Source organism: Carassius gibelio, chromosome A19 (assembly GCF_023724105.1).
Source record: "Carassius gibelio isolate Cgi1373 ecotype wild population from Czech Republic chromosome A19, carGib1.2-hapl.c, whole genome shotgun sequence".
Lineage (NCBI taxonomy): Eukaryota > Metazoa > Chordata > Actinopteri > Cypriniformes > Cyprinidae > Carassius > Carassius gibelio.
In genome coordinates this window covers 24,934,378-24,960,813 of record NC_068389.1, presented here as the reverse complement: position 1 = coordinate 24,960,813, position 26,436 = coordinate 24,934,378, and the positions used below count along the sequence as shown (strand labels likewise).

The 26,436-nt window shown below is 38.4% G+C and overlaps 1 protein-coding gene across 3 annotated transcripts in view; it reads left to right on the top strand.

Moving 5' to 3' along the window:
- Positions 1-1,272: 1,272 nt before the first annotated feature.
- LOC127934861 (glutamate receptor ionotropic, kainate 5-like) overlaps positions 1,273-26,436 on the top strand; it is a 79,555-nt gene continuing 54,391 nt past the window's right edge. For 2 of the 3 annotated variants that reach the window (XM_052532390.1, XM_052532388.1), the window contains exons 1-4: positions 1,273-1,510; positions 1,842-1,887; positions 4,039-5,131; positions 5,288-5,557. The gene's annotated coding sequence lies outside the window, so the exon portion shown is untranslated. The remainder of the gene's footprint in view (positions 1,511-1,841; positions 1,888-4,038; positions 5,132-5,287; positions 5,558-26,436) is intronic. The other variant, XM_052532389.1, reaches the window with a different exon arrangement.

The following is a 26,436-nucleotide window of genomic DNA, read 5'->3' as shown; positions in this document are numbered from 1 at the left end:
TCCTGCTGTCACCCGTGCGGACCAATGTCCCAGCATTCCCACAGCGAGAGCTGACTCTACCAGAACAGAATAGATAGCTCATGCTAATGATAATAAATCAGGTACTGTACATCATCCAATCAAAGCACTGTTTTGCTTCCGTTTGTGGTGCATTTCTGAATGTCACTGAGAGTATGTTTGATTGCATGAGAAACATCCATGGGAAAGTGAGACCGACAAGGGACTCACAATAACCAGTTCCCCACAGGGCATCACTCTGAGCTGGAGGAGAGTGTGAGTGTGAATGCACTTACCAATCACTTCACGTTGTGACTGACATACACCTCAGCAGTGGTAAACTCACTTTAACACAGCGTCTCATAGCTTATTGCTTTAGAATTTATGTATGTGCATGTTATATGTGCATACATCCATGAAAAGCTGTTGTAAACATTCTTGATGTCTTCCAGTTACTGTATGGGACAGACATGATTTTCAGGGTAAAGTCACAGTCAACCTAGACTTTGCACTCCATTGACTTCCGTTTATACTGCGTGCAAGAAAGTGGAGAAGATGGTACTGCATATTGCATTATTATTATTCTTATCTGTGATTTATAGTTTACTATAAACTGAAGCCCTAGAGCATGACATCACGTCTGGTTTGTTGTGTGAATAAATTCCTCGGCTTAAGGCTGAAAATACATTATGTAATTAAGGGATAAATGTCAAAATAAACTCAACATAGTGCTCGAGATTATGTACTGTACCTGATAATAATATCTTGCATTATCTTGAAAAGGTTTATTTTTGCAATGATATATATTATTTATTTATTTTTTAATCATGCGAGGATTAAGTTGATCAAAAGTGAGTCATTTGAGACACATGAAACGACTTATTTAAGACATTGTTTGCCTGGAACAAAGGACAATTACACTGTTAGATCATAGTGTCAGTAGTTTATTCTTCTTTCTGTAAAGATTTAACATAGTCAGGACACTTGTGTAGTAATTTCGAAATGTCTTAATCTATCATTTCTGCCAAGAATTGTAAAGTACAGTGTGGAAATCCTCCTTGTCATTGGGTGTATGTGTTTTGATGGTGGACAAAGCTCAGGAGACCAGTGTGACTGTGATGAATGTACATTTTGATGTTTATTTTACAGTTTTTGTGGGAGTGAGAGGTATGAGAGAGAGAGAGAGAGAGAGAGAGAGAGAGATGCTTCTGATTGGATTGGAGGCAGTGCTGAAGAGGCACTGAGACACAGTGAGACAGAACGAGAGGGCACGAATGCAGTTTACACATTAGCCCAGCTGCCAAAATTACAGCAAGCTCAGTTTTGCCGGACTGGAACTGGGGGGGTGTGAAACGGGAGGATGGCAAGGACGCAGAAAATGAAGAGAACCCACCGTTGCATTCTCTTGGGAAATGATCTGTGGTGAATAAACAGAAACCGCAGAAGAGACTGAGAGGGAGAGCGAAAACGGGGGAAAAAAAGAGGAGGAGGGGAGAGCCTAGCATCCTCTGAGGTAGCGCCTGTGGAGCCTGCTCATGCCGCTGCGTGCACGCGTGCATGTGTGTGTGTGTGTGTGTGTGTGTGTGTGTGAGTGCATGGATGCTGACATGTTGATTTATAGCTGCATGTGTAATTCTCCAGGACTCCGATTAGCAAGTCATTTTGCATTTATGATGCCAGACGCTCAGACACTTGAGCTCATCTGATATATCGGTCTGATGTTTCTTCGTTTCTTTTTCTTTTTCATTTTTTTCATTATATCAGACCTTTTGGCATTCTGTTGAGGTTTATCTGTCTCTCTCTCTCTCTCTCTCTCTCTCTCTCTCTCTCTCTCTACCAACCAGCACAGCAGACTTGCAGTGTCGCAAGTGAAGAAAAAAAGAGCCATGGGTGAGTGTGCTTCGCTTTTCTTGTTTGCTCTTCTTCATCCGTCGTTTCCATGCATGATGCACTATGAGTTGACCGCACTTATTTTCCTCACCCCCTTTTTTTCCCCCTGAATTCCCTTTTTTTGTTATCCGGCAGCTATTTTATCCCCTTTCCTCGTCTCTTCATACTCTTTCTTTCTCTCTGTCTTTCATTCATTCTCTCATCTGTCACAGTCCCCCATCATCCCCCATCTGCCCGTCTCTCAACTGTCTGTGTCACAGGAGCGCTCAGCCAAAACCAATACGCTCGGGTCAAACACATCCTTCACACATGCTTCGCAAACACACACGCAGTACTCTCATATCGTCACGGCTGTATATGCATCTGCTGGTAAACTCTGCTTGTATTTCATGGATAAGGCAGCGAGGGTGTAGACTGATGGTGATTGTGACAGCTTACCCACGATGCTATGCTTTGGTTGGCTATGCTACCATTGCATCGGAGTGTGTGTGTGTGTGTGAAGGTTATTTAACTTTAGCAACTGGGAAGAAGGGGAAGCATACAACCACATATATTAAATGCTAATTACATTTATATGGTGCCCAAACTTGTAGTTGTAGCGCAAAAAAAAAAAAAATCCCAATGAGATCTCTTTAATATCTCACTTGTTTCTCCTAGACAGCAATAAGATTAAATGGAGACCAAATGGAAAAACCGCTTTATCAACTGCTTGATGTGATCCATAAAGTACCGTGGAATAGATTTGTGTGATATCGCAGAGTGAAATACTGTTGTTGTCTCTTCTTCAGTGTAAATGAGATGATGTAAAGCGTCGGCTTTATCAGGGAAATCTTCAGAGTTGTTCCACAAGCTCAGACAGAGCGGGGCAGGATAGAGGATGACAAAGCAGACCGAATTATGTTTCCCTGTGCCAAGTGCGAGAGAAAAACGAATCTCGTTTTCAACCTCTCACCTTCGCTTGGTTTCTTGGCACAATGCTCTGACTCGCTCAGGGAAGCTTTAGATCACACCGAGAAAAGTGCAGAATGTGATCTCGGCGCCCTTTGCTGAAGTCTTTGTTAATATGTTTGCTGAAAGGTACGGAGTTTGATGTCTGCTAGGGCTCAGACCTCTTGATTAAACATAACATGGTGTAATAAGGCTTTCAGTAGGCAAAAACAGATTGGTTTGGCTCCATGCATGATCACTAGAAAAAGTGCAGTGATTTACCTGTGACATGCCATGTTTTTCAAGGACAAATGCACTCTGAATGTTTTCTCTAGAGAGCCACATTTCAATTGTTTTTTTATGTAAAACGCATTAGCACAGCTGCCACACAGAAACCAGGGCAACTGATCCCAAAATCAAGATTAAAATCCATCTACATATTTGTTAAAGTAATACTTTGTTTGCCAAGCAAGCCAAAAGCATGGCCTGTAAATACCTAATTATATTTCTCTCTGTGAGTCAAAACAAATCAAATTGAACTTGAGAGCCAAAGCATAATGTATTTTAATGGATTAATGTGTTTACAGTGTTAAGCACTCGATTCTCATTCAGTGATGTAAACAGCATAAGCTTGTGAGTGTTCATATTTAAAAGCACAGTAGATGGGTAGATTGACAGATTTAGAAACATGGCAGCCACTTGACCGCCTTCCCCTCTCTCTTTAGTCCAGCTACGGCTAACAGGGTTTACGTAACATTCAAGCATGCAAGGAGCCAGTGTTTCACTAATATTTACCATGGAACATTTTACATACGGTCACTCGTAACACCACTTCAACTCGGTGAAAATATAGTCACAGCGATTGTTCTCTGTTTAAAGGATTTGCATTGGCTTCTCACTTGATCTGAAGGACAGTCAGCTGTACTTACTTCATATAGTGAAAATTGAGCTTGAAGCTCGTATATGTTGGATAAGATTGTGCTGAAATAGTAGTTTAAGGAGAGGAGGAGACAAAAAAAGGTGGGAATGCTTGAAGGAAGGGACTTGGGAAAGGTATAAGGAGGGAGAATGCCAATGCAAGGACATCATAGAGTAAGAGGTGTGGATGATGCCACTGCACTCATAAAATGAGCATGTAATGGAGAAATTTCGAGCCACTCTACATCACTGTGTCTTTTCCTACTTTAATCATATGTTCCTAATTGTCTGTTCCTCCGGCTCCAGGCTGTTTCCTGCTTCGTAAAGGCCCATTTCTCCACCCTTGACGTGGCTTACTGCTCCTGCCTGCTGACAGCAAGTTCTTCTTCCATACATCCCCAGACGCTCTCAGAATGCACCTACTTTCCTCCCAGCAAAAGAATGGTGACGGGAGCGCAGAGACTTGAGGATATCTTGTGTTAAAGAGCCAGATGAGGACGTAGGACCAAAAAGAAAGAACAAATCCTTCATTGGGTTTTTTTTTATTTTTTATATATATATATTGAAATCATTTGACATTTACTACTCCAAAACCATCCAGTGTTTTAAGTTGGAACGGAACCCTGAGGGGCCAAAGGAATAAGTGCTATCCAATCACACAAAGATCCTTTGATTTTATTTCGCACCGAGTGGATCCTAAGCGATACCATTCAACGGGAGATAATTGAACTTCCTGCCTGGCAGGCAGCTGAAAATGAAGAACTAGAGGTTCAAGTGGTTTTCTGGGGGACACTTTCAAGCACCCCACCACTCAGAATCAGATTTCAGCCCAGTTCTGGTGGCGATCTTCTAGCAATCTTTACCGTTTGGTGTGTTTTTCCCCCACTTCTTATTCTGTCCAGTTCTGAGAAGGGAAATATGACAATTGAACTGATTTTGGGAATGTCATGTGTTAGACCTCAATTAGATCTCAACTTTTAGACTGACACTCAACAGTTTACTGTGTAGGTCTAGAAAGAAAAACATAAAGAGAGATCTGATAGTATGCATTGGATTGACAAGGCTGTTCTTCTGCTATCTGGGGCAAAAAATAAAATAAAAAAGTATTGCATGTCTTAGTTTTACTCTTCAGAATCAGGTAAACTGAAAGATAAGAAAGGGAGGGAGGGGACCAGATGCCACAGATCGTCTCTAACTCCTACCTTTTGTTAAGTTAAGCTTCTTTTTCCATTTTTATCTTTTCATCTTGAAAATTAGATTTTTTTGTTCTTTTTTTTTCTTCCAGATGACCCTTAAGCCTGTAAGGGAGATCGTTACACATTGCAGTGACTGAGATAGGGTGGGGAAAAGGAGAGAGAAGCTTTATTTCCCCTCGAGCTTCTCATTTTTGCAGTTTTAGGTATTTATCTTGTCACTCCATCTCTGTTTTTACCCCCCCTCCCTCCTCCGCGCCTCTGGGAGAGCAAAGGAGAGAATTGAGTTATTTCATCTCTGCTGGAATTTTTTTTATTTGCCTTCCCGACTGATTTTTCTCCTGTACTCCTGTTTACCCCAGACAAAATGCAGTTGTATCTCGAGTCAAAATCAGGAACCTGATAGCGTTTGGGAAAAGATTCCTCAAGGAGAGAACAAGAGACGGAAATCTTCTGAAGCCTAACCCTCCCCTCTCCTCCACCACCCCCCTTTCCCATCCAGTTTCAGAGGTGTCCTCGGATATTCCTTCCTCTTTTTCCCCGGAATCTGTCAGCATTCCCGACGGGACACAGCCAGCTTGTATCCATGCCAATCCTTTGATATTAGCTCCCGGTGTCGTCTGCTTCATTCTGTGAGTAGATCGCACTCTCTCCGGCTGTCTGTGTGAGTGTGTGCAGTCGTGTATGTGTGTGTGTTTGACTTTGGCTCCATATGGTGTTCAATCCCCCGTGTAGCTGTGCTTATCTATCGTCTGTTTATGTGTGTACGTCTGGGTGGGTGTTTAACTTGGATGTGTACGCTACGCGAATGTAAAAATGAGTCAAGGTTAATGGCACAGGCTTCTTTGCTGGGCTACTCTTGCAAATAGTGCATCGCTTGTTTTCCGTAGTGGACAAATATATGTTCTGCTGCAGATACAGCGTGTTTGTAGAGGCACGTATGTAGTAGGTGTCACAAGCGTAACGTTCTTGTGTGCATGTACCTTCTAGGCTATAAGGTGACACCAGACCATGATTAGTTCCCAGAGGTTGTGCTCTAATGAATGCAAATTGATGTAGATGCACTCGGTGGAAGATACAATCGTTTTGTGTAATGCTTTTTCATAAAACAAGCTCAATAGAGCGGCATATTTATTCTCTGCACTAATGCATGTGCGTTCGGCGTGAAGTTTATGTACAATGGAGAGGTTCATGGAGTATGCTGTGACGAAAGCTATTCATAATGAATGTGACTGACAATGCTATTGCAGTGAGAAATGATTGTTTTTTCCTGCTTTGCTCCCAGATTGAACAGCTGTGGTCTCTCTTCTCTCGGCCTTTTTCCCATCACTTGCTCAATCAGTGTCTGGACCTCACTTGGGGCCGGCCAATAATTGAAAAGCTATATTGATATTCTGCTCGGGGGAGACAGAGGGGAAAAAATACTCTTTTATTTACGGTTAATCGCATGGAGTGGGATACAAAAAGTGCTTGTGAAACACATTAGGTTTGAGCTTCCTCTTTGTGCTGTTAGCTGGGCTTGAGAATGACTAGAAGGTTTCGTGGTTTACAGTGGGCTGACCATGACTTGTTGCCTGGCTGGTAATAAGCTTTGGGAAGATGAAAAATGATGCTGACAGGGCACCGATACGGAAAAACTGGGCGTTTTGTGTGGTGGGCCACAGTTCAAGGGGGATGTACATCTAAAAATGTCAATTGAATTGAATTGAAAAAAATAGTGCTGATGTGGAGGTGTTCCTTTCGAAGAATCTGTTTTAGACCAGGGCTCGAGATGTGATTCACCACCTACATTGTTCTTAATCATTTAAAAAGGAGGTTTAGCTCCTACAGGAAGTGTAGTTTATTTATTTATTTATTTTTTTGTGCGTGTGATGGGCAAGCTTTGTAAATGGCTTTATTCTTACAGTATGTGCTTCCTGTGGAATGACACCTGTTGGTTTGCTGCCTCCTGTTGAAAGTGTGGAAAGGTTGGTAATCTCACAGTCAGAGTGGGCCCTTTCCCAAAAGACCATGTGTTTCTATCTGTAGTCCTGGCACTGCACAGGTCAGCTGCTGCATCACCGGTCAACATCTGTTGCACTCTTGATCATAGCAGGTCCAGGTTATATTGCTTGCAAATTGCATGTTCATATTTTGCTCTTTCATTCTAAAGAACTCATGCAGAGTACTCTTCATGCAAAAGAAGATCTAGATATTGCAGTATATGTGCACAACGCATAATAAAGGTCACAATATGTATCGTAACATCTGCTCAGACAGATTTTGAATCTGTGTTGTTCTGTCTACAATAACTTTTCTATTTTTCACTAGAATTATTGTTCAGTTATATCTAAAGAACTGTAGCAGCAATGTATATTGGTATATGATTGACAGAAAAGGGGAAGCCATAGAACAAAAAGTGATCTATTATCTATACATTACTATAGGTTTAGCTGTCCACTAGCATGGTGGTGACTGGTTTAAATTTTTTTTGTTGTCTTGATAAATAACTAGATGATGTATATCAGGGTTTCCACACGTTTGACAAATGAATTCCCATGACATTTACAATCATTTGTGATTACTTTTAAAATTAATTTCAATATTTGTTAACACTTTAGTAAAGGGACCAATTCTCTCTATTAACTAGTTGCTTATTAGTATGCTTATTAGTTATTAGAATTATTAGTATGTTTATTAGTATTTCTAAAGCATATATTCTGATTAGGAGTTTATTGAGGCAAGAGTTGTAGTTAATGGTTTGTTAATAGTGAGAATTGGATCTTAAAATAAAGTGTCCCAATAATTTTATACATATTAAGCAGCAGCTTAAAGCCACTAGAATATTAGTAGAAATATTAGTCGAAGATAATGGTTTACTATAGAAATGTGTTATAAATCTTCTGTATTTTTTACAGAATCTATAATTTATTAAAATATCTATTAAAATATTTAATATGATTATTATTTATTCTTTTGACTTTCCATGACGTTTTTTTTTTTTTTTTTTCAGGCCTGGAAATCGTGTTTTTAAATGGCTTTATACTTCTAGATTTCAGTGACATTTCAAGTCACTTCTGAGTCATGAATCTTGAATAGAAAAGAAATGGTTCAATGGTTCAGGAAAAAAATGGATTCGTATTAGTTTTATTATTGTTATTTTATTTCAGTGGCTGTTTTTGTAGACTTGGGAATTTATTATTATTATTATTATAATTTTTACTCATGCCTGTGGCGCACAGCTACGATATATACACATTGGGTGAATAAATCTGTTATCTGTAGCTTTGTGGGGATTTTGGTCAGATATTCTGGTTTTGTTGGAAAAGCAATTCTTAGTCAACAGTGTTCAATTGAGTGAGCCACTTTTTTTTTTTCTTCTGTCACCTGTCCTCTCCCCATCTTTCATATTCTCATTTTGCCTTTGCAGCCACCATTCCTTTATTCTTCAAGTCTTTTTCTTCCAGTCCATGTAGAATACTGGGGTCAGAAATACACACATTCTTGCTGTGGTCACAGAGAGATGGGATGGAGAAAGCTGGAGGACCAGTGCTTGAGAGCTCATCCATCAGTGCAGTCATGTGTATGAATGAGAAGAAGAGCACACAGACACCGTATAAAACAATGCTGTTCAAATACTCAAGCCCTGCTTTAATAGGCTTTGCCTGCACCTCCTGGTTTTGTTTCAGTGGCGATTATAATGTGACAGGAAAACTTCAGTCAGTATTATAGTTTTTCCACACTTTTCCATCAGCGTTGAGAGTTCATCAAAATATGGAAATTCTTTATTTCATGTCTCTCAAAACGCCAAGCACAAAAGAGCTGCACTTTAACATACAATGAAAGCGTACAGTAACCACGAGCTGTCAAACTACAAAAAGGAACAAAAATGTACCATGAAGACACCATGAAAGTAGTCCACATGACTCACGCTGCATGTTCTTCTGAAGCCATGCAATACAGACTAAGTTGTTATCTGCTGCAGCTCTCAAATCGCATGTGTGTCCATGTGTGGTCAAGTACGCCACTTCAAGTTTGACACCAGATGGCATTGGTTCTTGTCTGGCTGATCATGATGCGCCAGGTATGAATTTGTGGACTGGCAAATGAATTTTGAGAGTTATGACCGAGGGAAGATTTCCAGTGACAGTCCATAATCACTGCATGTATTCACTGTATATGGAGAAGAGCTGCCTGGCATTTCCTATTGTTTTTCACAAAATAAAGAAAGTCATACGAGTTTGGAGCAGTTTTCAGTCCAAGTAGAACTCAGTTATGAACATTTCTATACTTTAAAAAATATATATCAGCAGCTATGAACTGTGGTTTGAGTGGAATCTAAACAAAAATGCTTCAGTAGCTTTTCATTTGCCTGTAGATAAATGTTGAAATTCATAGCTCAATTCATCTGTTTCAACGTGCGGTTTTTTGGGGGGGAAATTATTTAAAATGATAATTACTTACAATACTCAATGGGTCTCATTCATGAAACACGAGCAGAACGAATTTTTGTGTAAATCGCGTTTAAAGTGGTTTTGGCGTAAATTTTCGAATTCATAAAACGTTCGTATTTTCCAAATGTTAGTTGGTACGAAATAAATCTACACCTGCTCCCAGCCACGCGTAAATAGTGCGTTTAACGTCTGAACGTTTTGCTCATTAATACAGCTGCATTTTAATTCACCTTAATCGGGTACATATTTACACAGCATTTTGAAAAAAAATATTATATATATTAATTACATACGGTTTTTCTTTTAACTTTTATTATGAGAGCCAGTAATAGGATCTGTAATATGCTGCCAAACTTCCTTTTTTAGGACCTGATATGCCACTAGTACGCTTGAAAATAAAACGTGGCGTTTTGAATTAACTTCTGATAATAAAACTTCAATTTCTGCAGCGGAGAAATGTTTCTTTTTCAGTCGCTTTTGAGAAGACATGTTGAAATCCTTCGTTTGGTGTCATAATATGATGCTCATATATAGTTGTCAGTCGGATTTAATAGGTGGGATTTGTGGTAATTGAGCGTGAGCGTGCACGCGCGTCCCATTTACGACTGATTGGAATTCATTAACACACATTTCACTATCACATCTGACGTTTACGAAGTTTTTGTGAATCAGGAGAAGAGTTTTCGGGAAGTTCTCTTTACGTGCAAATCACTCAGATATTTACTCGTATATTTACGAATGTTTCATGAATGAGACCCAATGTAACCTCTTCAAATGAGTCGATTAGGTTTTGTGTGTATAAAAACTGAAATATAGATCTAAAACCACATCCTGACTGTAGGTGTTCAAAAGTGTTTTGTAAGATATCAAAGTACATTATTAATAATGAATCCTGCTCTGCTGGAGCTACATACTGTTTAACAATGAAATCTGCTTTAGTGCTAATCACCACAAACACCAAAAGAGTTATTCTACTTTATTAAAGAGAGTACAGGAAGAATTCTGCAACTTCTATGTAGTTTACTGTAAATAATATTGATTTTCATGGCAGTGACTTGCTTGTGTCATGATATACTGCACTCTTCCTTTTGTAGCATTTGTAAATGTAGCATTTGAAATAAGCATGAAGAACATTAATCAACTGAGTTGCTCGTTGTCAAGAAGACTCTCACATACTAAAGGCTTTGGATGCATCTTAAAGGGGGGGTGAAATGCTCGTTTTCACTCAATATCATGTTAATCTTGAGTACCTATAGAGTAGTTCTGCATCCTTCATAACTCCAAAAAGTATTTAGTTTTATTATATTCATAAGAGAAAGTTAGTCTGTACCGATTTTTCCCGGAAAAACACGAGCGCCTGGAGGCGTGCCGTGTGGGCGGAGCTAAAGAATGACTAGCGCCAGTTGCGTTGAGAGCGTTTGGAAGCTGTGACAGCTGTGAAGGCTGAAACTGAACGAGAGCAGCAGCAGCAAGGATTCGCTCCGAGCGGGGCTCGAACCAGGGTCTCCGATGGGAGGCGGACGCACTAACAAGGAGGCAGAGATATTTTAAGCAGTTTTACTCACCGCCTGTGGTTCCAACACACGATCGTGACCCTTTTTCATTGGGATTGCATCATCCTTAAGAAATAAACAATACGCAAATCCGTCGTCAAACTGGGCTTTGTTAGTAAAACAAGCATTTTAGAAATGCAGGGAACAAACAAAAACACTTGCACAACTCCGTTGATGCTCTGTAAAAATAAACTCCATCCACTGGTCCCTTAATGCTGTTTTTTCTTTGGTAATCTGTGTAGGGTTGTCTTGCCCTGGCAACCAAAAACACACTCCTTTTGTGACATTTCGCGACGCTCTCGCTCTGATCAGTGATTGTCTGTGCACAGCCTCTCTCTGTTGTGCTATATGGGAGCGCGCGCTCTTCCGGCAAACGTGCCCTCAGGACCCATATAAGGAAATTCCGCTCCATCTAACGTCACACAGAGCCATACTCGAAAAAAACTTTCCAAAACTTGTGACAAACCGGAAGGAGTATTTTGGGAACAGAAATACTCCTTAAACGTACATCTTAATTTTTGAAACTTTGTCCATGTTTAGCATGGGAATCCAACTCTTTAACAGTGTAAAAAACTCAGTATGCATGAAATAGCATTTCACCCCCCCTTTAACGTGAGCTGACCTCTGTACATCCCTTCATTAGTACACATCCTTTATATCTTCCGTCTAGTTTGTCCACAGGTTGAGTTACCAGTTGTCTAAAGTCAATAGGTCTAGTCTCAGTTGCTTACAACTGACAGATTAAATACTGCTATTGATTAAAAAAAAAAAAAAGGTACTGTACTTCTAGTTACTGATTTTCTCCTGACCTTGTCAGGTCTTGGTCTTCGTATCTATATTTAGGTCATTGCATAAATCTCTACCATGACCGAGTCTTCACTTTTCTTCAAATAGCTCAGAGCTAGCATGAATCTTGTTCCTTTCAGTTTTTGGTCCGGTGAATGTACATGTGTTTTTCTACTGGACAGGCACTAAGGGCCATCTTATTCACCTTTAATTACACCAGTAGATCCCAAGGCTAAGCACAGCCAATCACAGGTTCATCTAAACCGGCCTGAGAGCACAATTCATCTCCATGTGTGGGAAGCAGATTGGGGGGAGAAATGTAAAGGCAGTTTGGGATGGGCATAAAAAAAAAAAAAAATCAATATGTGATGTCTAATGTATACACGAGCAGGGAGACCATCTCCACATACCCAGAGGCTTAATTTTGAGCTCAAAGAGACTAATCTTTGCTTCTGCTGGAAGCGGGTACGATGAGGCTGAGCAAAACAAGAGGGAAAGGGCATAAAGCATACAACAATATGCTTTCATAGAAATTTTATTATATTGATTAACTTATTAAACAGCCGTTATGGCCTATTTCAAGCTAACAATCTGATATTTTATAATGCAAAAATCACAAAATGTTGGAAGATCTACATTAGGAATCTGCAAAACTTCATATTTTTAATAACTGATTAGCTTTAGGTTGCCTTTACAACTAATGTGGCTAATTGATAGGCGAGCCCATGTGTAACTAGGCTGGTTTGAAGCCGAACACATTTAAATAAGGACTGCAAGCAAATGGAAAAACATGGAGAGGTCTCTAGAGGCAGTTTGAAACGTTTGACTATTTTTGGATTTTTTTTTTAAACATGCAGGGAGCTCAAAAACCCTCATCTGTTTGAAAGTGCATCGACTTTTCGAGAAAGTTTTAATATGCGCAGCGAAAAAAAAAACACAAAGTCATCATGCTAATTAAAGCACCATTGCTTTCAAAGCTAAAAAAAAACAAAAAAACAAAAAAAAAAACACAGGATATAGATATCTGAGCAAAACATTCTTGCTTGGACTGCTTAATTCAACTTTAATATTTATTTTATATATCCACTACATGTCCAGTGTCCTTTAAGTACAGTAAATGTGCTTCTGCATTAATGTCTGGCATTTGGTTGTGCAAACATGCTTGATGTCTGTGAAATGAACTTTAGCATACAATCTAAACAATTGGCCTATAAACTACCAACGGGAAACAATTTGCTGTTAAAGCCTGCAGGGAATCTCATCCTTTTATTAGACTGTTAGATTATTAGCCTGCTATAAATATGCAATTCCACCTGCCTAAGCATGTTCGGTGGACAATATCATCGCTGCACCACAGAGTAAAGAAGCTCATTAGAAAACACCATGATGGGTCATTTCACATCCATCAGCGATTTTCTGGTGTAAATAAATGCCTTCGCTGGAAGACGCACACAATATTGCCGGTCAAAGTAAATAATGTGTGATTTTCATATCTTTTCTTTTTTCATATTATGTTTCTGTGAAATAAGGCTATTAACCTTCTGCATTCATTACATAATTTAAGTGTCCCCTCATTATAAACCCATATCTACTGTATAGGCAGCGTCTTTTAGAAGGCCTTTTGCACTCAGATATATTGAAAGTGCCTGCTGTTATCCAGCACAGACACACAGATTTAGAGAGATTGGCTTCTCCCCAGTGACACCCCAGTAATTTGGGATTCAGACCTGAGTCCTCCTGGATGGTAGTCCTTGGATCCCAATCTCTTCCTTCGTCTCATCCACCTCAGGTTTGCTCGAGTATTTGTACAATTTGAAAAATATAACCGGGATTGCTAGTTAATCTTTTATTTCATATTTTCTCATCTCCAGCTTTAGACTCATAAAGCAGAGCGTGCTCTGACAGCCCGCGGCACACGGCTCTAATCTGGGGAGGTTATTCCAAGGATGCTCAGTACCAAGCGAATTTCCCAGTGGCCGCAGACCTCTTTAAGCCGGGGCCTGGCGAAGCCATGATGGCACCCAATCAAAACGCATCGATCTGCTGTCAGCTTGAGCTATGAGCTGGAGAATACGTAGAAGCACAGGCCTGGGCCCAGATTTAGCTTTGCTTCAGACTTGAGGAAGGCATGATTGAAGACCAGGAAGACCGTTCTCAGGTCAGGTTAAAAACAGCAGCTTTCAGCAGGGGACTTGAAGTGCTTCCTCTCTAAAATTGATCTACTGTACAACAACAACAACGGTACTTTATAAAGATAGTATGTGAAGTATGATTACATATAGACAATTTTTTTTTTCTCTCTTTTCCTACTCTTACATGAAATCTAAATGTCAGAGTACAACTGACAGGTCTTTTATGTAATTGTGCTCTTTAAGAGGTCTGTCTGCACTGTAGAAACGGTACACTGTGACATCTCTTTGAATATGATCTCTTGTTCAACAGTGTTTTTCTAGCTGTTTAAGTCACTGTTGTGATTGTACAACAGTTTTCTTCTATAATTCTGCTGACTACGAATGCATTCACTTCTGTTCAAAAGTGTGTCAGTAAGATTTTAACATGTTTTTGAAAGAAGTCTCTTATGTTCACAAAAGCTAAAAATACAGTAAAACTGTGAAATGTTATTACTTTGTGAAATAAGTGTTTTCTATTTCAATATATTTTAAACAAAGAATTACTAGAAAATCTATTTACAAGAAGAAATGAGTATTGAAAGGCACTGAACCAGATTGTTTTCATGACATTTGGTTTTTGAAAGTATTTTTACACCAATGCAGAGAAAACCCTGTTCTAAAATACTCGGACAGTTCAGTGTAGCTACTAGTGTATTCTGTTTCCTGAACCAATGATGTTGGTCAGCAAATTACATAAAAATAAATTACAAACCGTTTACTCACACAATTCTAGGAATTTGATTTGATTCTGAAGATTCTTAAGATCTAAAATGACTACTTCATTTGGCAACAGATAACTCAGAGTTGTCTTTTGTTTGTTTCCCCACATGAAGGAATCATTAACGGTTCTGTTAAGGCTGTTAAGGAATCAATTAGAATCAGAATCATTATAATTCCAGTCTCTAGAGAGCTAGTATTTTTAATGCTTTTAGGCTTAATAGAGAACAGTGTTGTCGGTAGCATTTGTAAAGGAACTAAATTAACCAATTTAGTCATTTTCAGATCAGATTCAATTACCAGGTCACTGACAGTCGAGACCTGGGGAAAACAAGGATCAAACTTTGGTTGCCCAAGACCGCAATCTGGTTAATATGCATAAACAATTTAATACATTTACACTGCTGTGTCAGTAATATGATTGGAAAGGTCAATGAAGACAAAGTAAACAGTTGAGTATGCATAAACATGCCCCTTACATTAATGTGCTACACAGTTCGCTCATTTGCTAAAGTAATTGATTTGGTTGATGACAATGTCTAACTCTCACAAGCCACTAAAATTTCATACTTGCTCAGTGTTAGTTTTATATTCCCTTCAACTCTGTTTACTTCTTACCTTTGGGATTCATTAAAAGTGTACCTGTTATCTGTATAAGTCATATCATTATCAGTGTAGCCTTGATAGTGTGACTCCCTACACGAAGACAATAGATTACATTACATTATGAGGTTTACAAATTAAATTGGAAAGAAATTTGCATTTTTTTTTTCTCTTATACCATTCATTTGGGCTAAAAGTAGTTTGAAGCAAAATTACAAACTATTACATGACTGAGCCTCTGGTCAGAGCATCTGTGATGATTTGGCAGGCATAGTGTGCTTTGCTAAGTATAATGCAATAATGCAATTGTAAAACAAAGGTACTTGAAAGGTACCTCCAGTGGTTGGTTTAGGCTACACCCAAATACATTTTAGATGCCTTAGTCGACTAGTGTGGTATGGCATTTTCCTCATGCGCTGGGGTCTTCAACAGTTTACCACAGTTTCAAAGCCTATTTACTGGTGTGGGTGGCAGAAACTGTGCGAAGACACATGGCCAGTTGGCTCAGCGGGTTTCAGACTTGTTTGTACGTAACAGGCACAGGGAGGACATCTTGTTTTTTATTTTTTTATATGGCTGGACTGTTCTTTGAAGTGCTCCATCTTGGGGTCTCATAAATAAACATGAGCAAAGTTTGCCTTTGGCATAGAAGCAGCTCGAACCAGGGACACACGCAGGGGGTTGAAGCACTTGTGAAGGTTGTGTACATCAGTGTTTTGGGGCTAAAACAAGATTTGGCACTAAAGATTGCTGTAGTGTTTTCAGTATGAAAAAAAAAATCAATGAGAAGGCTGTTCCAATTTCTATTCTGCTGTCAAAGCCAGTCATTTAAGGTCATTTTACACTGTTTCCAGTTAATTTTCAGTGGACACTGAGAGAGGCACTGCTTTCCAAGTTTCTACACAAACTCCTACTGTTTTGCCGTGCATGAATATTAGCAGCCCAAGATAAAACTATTTTATTACACCTCAGGTTTGCATTATTTTTCTAATAATCCAACAGCCTGTTGTCAATTATTCCTTGCTTATTTAGCAAAGATGCATGGAATTAATCAAAAGTGACGGTAAAGACAAATGTTTTAAGCATTGTGATTTCTGCAGGATTGTGCGACACTCAGAACTGGAGTAATGACTGCTAAACATCTAGCTTTTCCATCTCAAGAATAAATAACAGTGTCAAGTATATTACAATAGAAAACAGTTGAATTGGAATAGTATGTAACAATATTATGGTTGTACTGTGTTTTTTGTTTAATAAATGCCGTCGTGGTGATCAATTATTTCCCTTCAGTATGCATCAATAGTTTAGGGCAGTTTCTGATCATTTTATTTCATTAATTTTGCTAGTTTTATTAGTGGTCATGCATTAAATGCAACACAGAAGACAAGATTTACAGTAATAACCTCAATCAGACATGCAATATGTGTTCAACATTATGCTTGCACTGATGTATGCACAATCAAATTTCCATAATGGAGTGTTTTTCACTTAAAATTTGTCCAGATACACAGTGTGTTGCATGTGACTTTCCTGTTGTTTTTGAGAAATCAAGCATAGGAATGTTAAATGGCTTTTAATCAATGAATAATTTTCTGGCTGATGAAAATAATTTAGGCTTGATGAGAGCTACATCATCAGACTTGAGTCGATGGAGATCAGATCTTTAGGAGATCATCTCATTTGCTTCACATGAACTCAACTCATCCATGTGATGATCAGATCAATGAGCATGTGTAGCGGCCATTCTGCATCGATTCTGTTCAGTAGAGGAGCTTTTAGTGGTCTTTACAAACTCTGATGAGTTGAGTGGTTCATTGCACCCCCGCCGTCACTAATATCTCGTATAATAAAGCACTGTCCTTACCTCGAATCCTAGGGATCAAGTGTCTTGGGTTTAGTTTCTCTGAAGTAAAGAATCTCTGTTAAAAGTGTTTTTTTCTTCAGTAAAGATCTGAAAGCATGGTGTTGAACTGTCATTGTGGTTGATTGGATCAATATGAGGGGTAAAGCTAGGGATCTAGCCACTGGTTACCCTTCATTTATTGCCATCAAAAGGGAAGCTAGAGAAGCCCCAGTCTTGTGATCCTATATCAAGAGTCTTATTCCAGACTTTGATCACATGAAAAGAGTGCAAAAGCTCACTAACCTCTTCTAACACCAGCTGAAATGGGTTTTAAGTGTGTGAGCAGGAATACCGCAGGCCTTATCCATCACATACTGTATGTGCTCATGTTGCTTGTCACATTTGTTATGCATGTACCATGCATACATTAATTTTAGTGCAAAAGAGGTAGACTTAAATAATGCATCACGTTTGAGGCAACATTTTTCATCTAGGGCGAAAAAAGAAGCTTTTCAATCATAATTAAGCATGACTTGAGGTTTTGTAGAAGGCGATCAGCTCATAAGTCAACTTTAAACACTCAGGGGGTGTCAAATGTCAGTCATTGATCTCCTCTCACATGCATTTAGACTCAGCAGATTTATTAAAGAGAAAATGAAGTGCCAATTGCAATGCATTTAGCTACATATTGTAAGATATTTTTATGTGAAAGTGATCTGAATGCTTGATTTTTAAAATTATATAAATATTTTTTTCTAGTAGAACAATGGCATTTAATGATTTTACATGAAAAAATGTAAACTTGTACTGTGCGGTAACCATTATATATCATATACATTTTTAACTGGTGTAAGTTATTTAACTAAAAGTGTTTTGAAATCCATGGGGTGGGTCGGTGGGGGGGACTAAACTAGTTGCATGAACCAAGTGGAGAGAATTGTGAGACGCTGTCTACAATGGCAAGAATTTATTATCCGAACACTAATGTCTGTCAAACACTATTTTTGAATTATTTCTTTACATGCTGTGTACTATATCCAATTTACAATAATCCGCTGTGGCCTGCAGACCACTAAAAGAAAAAGAAAAAAAAAGAACAGGTTTTGAAGCAAGGTACAGAATGCTGTCAAGATAAAAACCCTGAGAGTGAAGATGCAGAATGTGACCGGTTGTCCACAGACAGTTTTACCTCCTTTTGCCTCTTTACTTTGTGAGCTAGATCCCTCTTGGCAGTTCCTCCAGATTAATTGGTTGTGGCATGACAAGCCACACTGAGACCCAATTTCAAGACAAGGCAAAAATTATGAATACTCTAAAGCCTTAGATCTGATCTGAGGATTTGCACGTCAAAGCAGTTTTGAGATTTAGTTTTTAGTTTAGTTTTAGTTGATGGGCTGTTCAGGGTGGTTGCTAGGGTGTTCTATGTGGTTATTAGGATGTCCTGAGTAGTTGCTAGGGTGTTTTTAGTTAGTTGTTAGAATGTTCTGTTGGTTTTCCAAAGTGTTTTAGCTGATTGGTTTTACAATTCCTAAATCTAAGCATGAGCAGTAGTTAGTGATGTTTGCACCAATGTTAAAAGAGTCATGTATTTCTAAAGCCGAATAACCTTATCTGGCCAGTTTAAGGAAGTGTGACGAATATGATGATTTTTATTTTTATTTTTTTATTTTACATCAAAAACATTTTTGTGGACATCGTCCCAGTCTTTACCAGCAGCAACAGCTTGGGGTTTGCTCCACACAATAGACTGACAGACTAAACGTCTGTGAGCAGATCTTTGGCAGACTGGAATCAACTGTGTGTGTGTGTGTGTGTGTGTGTGCACATGGGTCTAAAACGTGTCCGTTTTTGACAGAGCTGGCATGCAGCTTGTTGTCCTGGAGATATCTATTATAAGTGAGAGACAAGCTAAATCTGTTATCTTAATGATCAACACTGCAAGAGCGAGAGAAAGAAGAAATTAGATAAAGAAGAGAAGGATTAGTGCTGTCTGAAGCCTTTGGGGACAGAAATAAAATTAAAAAGAAGCCACAAAAACGGATGTGAAATAAAGAAATCAATGAGAAAGTAGCCAAATGGAGCAATGCTGGGGGACAGATGGGGCAAACTTGTAAATGAGAATAAATATGTACTTAAGTTTTTGGGAGTGTATCAGCTCCGCAGGTCACATACATGACACTCCTTTATGTCACTCCTTTATGCGTTCCCATAGGCTTTTTCTTCTAACGTTGGATGCACAGAATGAAAATCAGGTCTGATTTGCAGTAATTATTTGGATTCCAGAGAACTGTTTGCTTAGCTGTGTCATTGCAGATGCTTGTTTGTTGTGCTTGTATGATGTAGATGTTGCTCGTAACAGCTGGATTGGACCAGAACTGACACATGCGCACAGGGAGAGGGCCTGCACCTTCAGCTTGAAAGAACTGAGAGAAAATAAGTACAAACATCAGTTGTGCTAAACAGCGTGGTTTCCTTTGATCAATGTGTGTAGTAACAGGCAGCTTCTCTCTTGCTGCGGTCAAAGGAAAACATAGCCAATATTTGACCCCCAGTGGCAAGGAGAGGAAAAAAAGAGCGTCATGTACGATCGATCCTCTATACAAAATGTCACGCATTGAAACACTGACCACCGATTGATGCCCTTAAAAAGAGAGATGCTAAGCAAGACTGAGGGTATTTTTAACAACATAACCTCACATATAAACACATTTGAGACTATACAAAATCACACTGTTAGCTGGCATTGACTTGTTTCAATATTTATATACCTATTCAGTCTCTTTGTATTTCTTTTATATTATTATTTTTTACATTAATAACGTAACGTGTGTGTGTGTGCCGTGTATATTTTTATGTATATATATATAAATATACACACATGCATGTATATATTTACACATATTTATTTTGGATTTGATTAATCGCAATTAATCATTTGACAGCACTATTATTTTCCATTGATCACTCAGTTGTTTAGTTCTTTAAAAGCACGTATTCATTTACTTTTTCTCTTATGCTGCAATATTCTCATAATTCTGAATCCACTTGTTCCCTTATTTACTTGCATTTTGTTCCCACTTTTATCTTTCTCTCTCTATCTCTCTCTATCTCTCTCTCAATTTTTACATTTCAATTTAGTTGTGCTTTATTGGCATGACAAAAACTGTACATTTTGTTTTGCCAAAGCAGTTGCAGCTGGACTGCTTACAAATAGTGCACATGTTTTAACAGAAAGAAAAAGAATAATAGTAATAATAAAATATTTAAAAAGTGTTAACCATGTAGTGCAAATTGAATTAGTGTATGTGAATGTATAAGTTAGAAATAAAATAGAATATGGTATTAGATTTTATGGTATTCTCTCTCTCTCTCTTTCTCTCTTTCTCTCTGACTGCTGTCGTGGCAACAGCAGACCAGAAGCTTCAGAGATGAGATTGGTGTCAGGGCTTGGCAGCTGTGTGTGTGTGTGTGTGTGTGTGTGTGTGTGTGAGAAAGGGAAGGATGGAGCTGGATTGTGGCAAATGTGTTTTTTAGTGTGTGTGTGTGTGTGTGTGTGTGTGAATGTACCCAGAGTACTTTGATAGATTTTGACCTCTCTCCTCCTGTGTGTGATTGTGTGTTTGTAAGTGAGCCTGTTGAACATTGTGCCTAACCCTACAGACCAGTGCTATAAATGACCATCGTTAACATCCCTCACCGATGAGGATGGTGAAAACACACACACTATAAAAGGAATGGTTGTTATAATTAATAATGCTACAGAAATGGTTCACACTAGAATCACAATTGTCTTCTTTTACTCACTCTCATGTAGCCCATACTTTTTGGGAGATGTTAAGAAGAATCTACTGTTCTTTCATAATAAAGTAGATAATACTCTATGAATCTGTGCTATATTCCAAGTCTTATAAAGCCATAACACAACTTTCTGTGTGGAACAGATCAAAATGTTATTCTATTTTTTCTATTTAATAGAAAATGTGCTTTATCCCTCAAATTTAATTCAGTTGTGTAAGGTTTGACGTCACCTATCACAACACGCCAGTATGAATGTGAACCTGAAAATGAGATCTACAACAGGAGAAAATATTTTCAGAAATTTTCAGGGTACTTGGATACATTTCAACCTTTTTTTTTATTTTATTTTTTCTTCAGCTTGAGAGCACTTGTGCCAAACATGTTATGTTTCATGGATGGAAGAAAAGCCATTCAGTATCATTCAAAAGTTTATGGTTTTTTAAATCAAGTAAAAACAAAACAGTATTCACAGTAATATTAAGAAATGTTATTACAATTTTAAATATGTTAATACATTTTAAAAAGTCTTAAAGTAACAGCAACCGTTTCCTTTCAAAATATAATTTATTCCTGTAAAGAATTCAGAATTTTTTTCAGCAGCGATTACTCAAGCAATAACTTTAACGATCCTTTATAAATAATTCTAATATGCTGTTTTGCTGCTCAAGAAACAAGTTTTATTCATATATTTTTGAAATAAACTCGTAACTGTCACTTTTGATCTTGAATGTATCCTTGCTACATTGAAGTCTTCATTTCTTCTTCTTCAGAAAAGGTAGTGTACAGGTTTGGAGTAGTATGACGATGAGTAAATGAGTCTGGATATCTGAATTCAGATGGAAGAGAACTGAGTCATCTAAGTGTGTAATTATACTACAGCAGCCGGGCTGTAGTCCAAAGTTATTATGCATTTATTCTATTCATCACTATATCAAAATACAACTTCTACTCATGCCGCAACAGGGCCAAATGTGTTTCTCCCTGTATATGTGGTTGTCCCTATTCTCTCTGCAATAAACCAATCAGAGTCTTGTCTTCCATTCCCTTTAAGAGGCAGTTGCGCTCGTGCCATGACAGATTTGCTATTTACATGGCGAAATTTGGCAAGCGCAAAGACAGAACGTGTCTCCGAGATGAAACGGAGCTGTTAGTGTGCGAGCAAATAGATAGCCTAATTCTGATACATGCAATGACTATCCATTATGACATGTAGACATCATATATATATATATATATATATATATATATATATATATATATATATATATATATATATATATTTAATTTGCCTACAAAAAATTCTTATGCATTGTAATCCTTTAATTTTTAATATTTGGCATGTTTGTGTGCTGCTGTGCATCCCTGTGTTTAATAAGCAGTGTGTGCACTCTTTAAATAACAAAGAAAAAACATTGCACCAGACTTTAGACCAGGTTTGAGTTGGTCTATGGTGCAGTCTATTTTCAGCTCCTTAAAATAGCAGTGTGCCTGAACCCACCTCTTTTTTAGACCAGCACGCCCATGGGCACACAAATGAGCGGAAATGCATTTGCTAATTAAACTAGCAAACACACTTGCACTGCGCCTTGCGTTGCATTGCACCTGGTGTATTATAGGGCCTATCGGCTGAAGTGAACTAGAAACCTAGACAGCATTTTCAAAACGTTTAAAGATACCCAAAAATGCTGTCTAGGGAGGCAGCACACTAGGTTTTGAAACACAGTCATATTTTCATGGAGAACAAGGCTTTGCTGCAACACTTGGATTAGCAGAGGTGTTGTGATGTGGATCCGTAAGATCCATGTTTGGGTGTCCTTATTTATCGATCCATCTGCTTTTTAAAGCTCTGCTCTCTGGCTGCTCGTCCTGTGTAAGTGTATTAAAGAGAGCTAGAGAGAGAGAGAGAGAGGGGTTGGTCTTCAGCCAATGCAGGTCTGTAATACAGAAGTGTCCTACTTTATGGCTGATTTGACAAAAGGTGTCGCATGGGAGTACATTTTTGCAGCCATGTTTTTCTGTGTGCGTATGCATGAGTGTATGTGTTCAACGCAGGATCTTAATGAGCCGTCTGTGTGTCTGTGATTCAGCACTTCCCACAAACCTCCGTCTGCACACATGCACGTGTTTCCCACATCCCGGGAACGACCGTCCCTGGGGACGTCTCCCAAGGACCCCCTCCCTGTTTGATCAGAGATGCGTAACACAGATCCTGCCAGAACAGTAGACACAGCACCTCACATGAGAGGAAGATAATGAGACAAAGAAGCCTACAACGGCCTTTTGGTTGTCTAATGCAATGACGTTGATTTTTAAGTACATCCTATGAGACCGAATACTTTTTAGGAGCAGAATTTGAGAGAAACACCACAAAATGGTGGATCCTGGGAAAGTGTTTCACACCTGTGTTTTTGGGCGCAGATCTGTGCTTGATCGAAAAAATATCAGCTGTACGGGTTTGACATTAAGCTTTTCCGTACTAAGACAGATTTAGTTGTCCATTCAGAGATTTTTATTTCAGTCTCAGTTTTTGGTGGTTGTCTTGAACAAGTGGATTAGTTTTAAGTTCAGTATTTGAGGCATAAACGTGATTACCACAGAAACAGAAAGACTTTAGTAACGATGGAAGTCAATTTCTGTTTAAGCCCTTTATATGAATTACAGTTACATGTTACATTAATTACCCAGTAAACTTAACTTTAACTTTCTGGGGAATAATCATTACTTCAGTCTTTAGTGTCACATGATCTTTCAGAAATCTGATCTGATGCTCAGAGAAAAATTTCTAATTGTTATCAGTTTTAGAAACACTTGTTGCATAATTTTTTAGAAATCTTGTGTAACGTCATTTTTGATCAGTTTAATGCATCCTTTCTGAATAAAATCCTTCCTGAATTTTCTTCCAACAGACACAGACAGTCAGTCTGTGGCTAATAGCAATTATATGTCATGTTAGCGCACATAAACTGTCTATTCTGTTAAAAAGTGTGTTTAAAATGTCCATGTGTACTTTTTCCAACAGTTTGACTGTAAAGTGACAGACGAAAGAAGGGTTTGAGAAACATCCTTTTAATTCTGTCCTGACGTGGGATTTAGAATTGATTTAAAGGACTACAGTGGCCTTTTATTGAACCAATGTCAGTGTTTAAACCGATTGAAGCGATCTGACAGTGTGTGCATTATACGTCTGACTGACAGACAGCAAAACTAATCACATCATGGCAGTAAGTCTAATAATGGATGCTCAATCACTCGCCCATGAGACTTCTCCCTGCGAGAGCTCTGAATGCATCCGCTTGCATAATCTTACAGCAAAAGCCTGACCCCTGATCAGCCATGATTAACCCCTGAAGATAAACATCACTGTACTGAGGATGTTGAAGGCCACTCTTGTCTGTATTCACTTGCTATGTTCTACAGTCTCGTACAGTGGCTCTTTGTTACACAGTATCTTCACTGCTAAAATCTCCAAATTCAAGACACGGTTTCCATCCTCCTTTGCACTCAGCAAACTACAGGCCACATCTCCACGTTATCATTCACCAGGAATCAATCTCTCTTCTGTTTTCAAGGAACATAGCTGTAAAGCAGTGGGTGTAGCTTTCCATCCTCCCTCTTTGCTTTTCTTCAAGGATATCTGGTGATTTTGGAAAGGAAAAGATGGTTGTGGCTCACTTACAAATCACATTGAGGAGCCATAAAGATCGAAAAGTTCCCTTCTTACAAAGGGTGAGAGGGGAAAATAACACAGTCTCTTTCTATCACTATCTCTTGTGATATGCACTTGCTCAGAAGTAATAAAACAGCGTAGTTCTGATGTACTCGCTCCAAGTAATGATCTTACTTATTATAACGGTGTAGTCAACAAAGAGCTTTGTGGCGCTAGCATACAGCCTTAAAAATTGAGACACAAATGGCCATATTTCAGTAAAAAAGAGTCTCATCTCCCATCTCCTTTAAATTAGAGTTGTGCTCGAAAATATCAGCTTGATTATGTTTGTGTGCTGCTGCACATACCTTTTGTGTGTAATAAGAAAAGTGTGTGTGTTATGTACTCACCTATAGGCACATATTATTAACACTCTCTTTAAATAATAAAGAAAAATGATCGCACCAGACTTTAGACCATGTTTGAGTTGGTCTATTTTCAGTTCCTCAAAATAACAATGCACCAACAATGCACCTGAACACACCTCTTTTTAAGAATGTGAAATTATATCAATATAAAAGTATAGTTAAAAACGTTAAGTTGGATTAATTGCAGTTAATTTCAGAAAAAAAATCGCAATAAGTTAATTTCTTTGTATTGATTGACAGCACTTTTAAATAAGCTTTGGAAGAGATTCACTGTCACATTAAAGACTTCCTTAAGTGCTAAATCTGATGTATGTCTATTGTAAAGGCTGAACCAGGCTGGCCATACGTCTGTTTCACTTCTAAGCAGTGCGCTGTATGAGTCATTTGTCTCCCTGGCTTAAGGCATTAGCTAATTAGTCAGATCAAATGTTGTGCTTCATGGGTAGAATGAATAACATGCAGAACCCTTTTCCCTTAAAGGACTCCATTTAGAAACCCTATTTTAAGACATAAAACATCTTTGGGTCGCTTATGTCAGCAAGGAGGTGCAAATTATCATAAATTATTTATTACCAGAAAGGAGTCTTTAAAGTCAACATGCTGCTGCATTGATATGTATTAAGACAGTCAATAAGGTCAGTTTAGATTTCATGTTGACTGCAATGAATCGGAGCAGACAGTTATAATGAAAGTGGCTATATCAAAAGCCCATCTGGTACTGTAAATGTCTGAAAACTGACCTCATCTTTCTGTGGAGACTGAGCATAGCGGAAGAAAATGCTTTATTGAAATTTATCGCAAGCTTCACAGGTTTGTGCTGCCACTGCAGCATTTTGATATGTACAGTATTTTTCAATTGCTACGCATTTATAATAGGGGTTTTGCTTTGGATGGTGAAATATCACCTTCAAAATCTTTATGCCATAAGTGCAGTTGAGATAAAATAATATAAAAAATAGAAGAGATGCTAGAAGAGATGTTTTATGCCACATCTTTAGTGCTAGTGACTGACCTTTCGAGTAAAAGCCTCAGGGACACACGCATTGATCAGTATATTAACCCTCTTTAACCTCTCTGCTGAAGACACGTGCAGGTGGTGCTCAAACTGTCGACAGTCTCCTTCTTCTTCTTCTAATGGTCAAATGTAACAGGCAATTAGGAAGACTAGGGTCCATCAGGTGCGGCAGCATTCACGTTACTATTGGAGACAGGATGACTGTGAGTTAGCATGAAACGATCAGTTATTTACTCCAAATCTAATGAGCTGCGGTTTCATTTTTAAGCAGCATTTTTGGGCACCATACTGTGCAATCGCTCTTAACTTGTGCCAAAACGGATGGCAATGGTTTGGCCCTTCTATATTTGACTAATCCATTTTTCTTTTTTTTTTCTTTTGTAATCAAGTGTTTTTGGTGTTGAATTAATTATAGTTATGTTTTAAAATTGAATGAATTATAATAATATTTGTAATTATTTTTATACAAATATGCAAATTTTGGATTTATTTTTTCCACTTTGCTTGTTGCAGTGTGT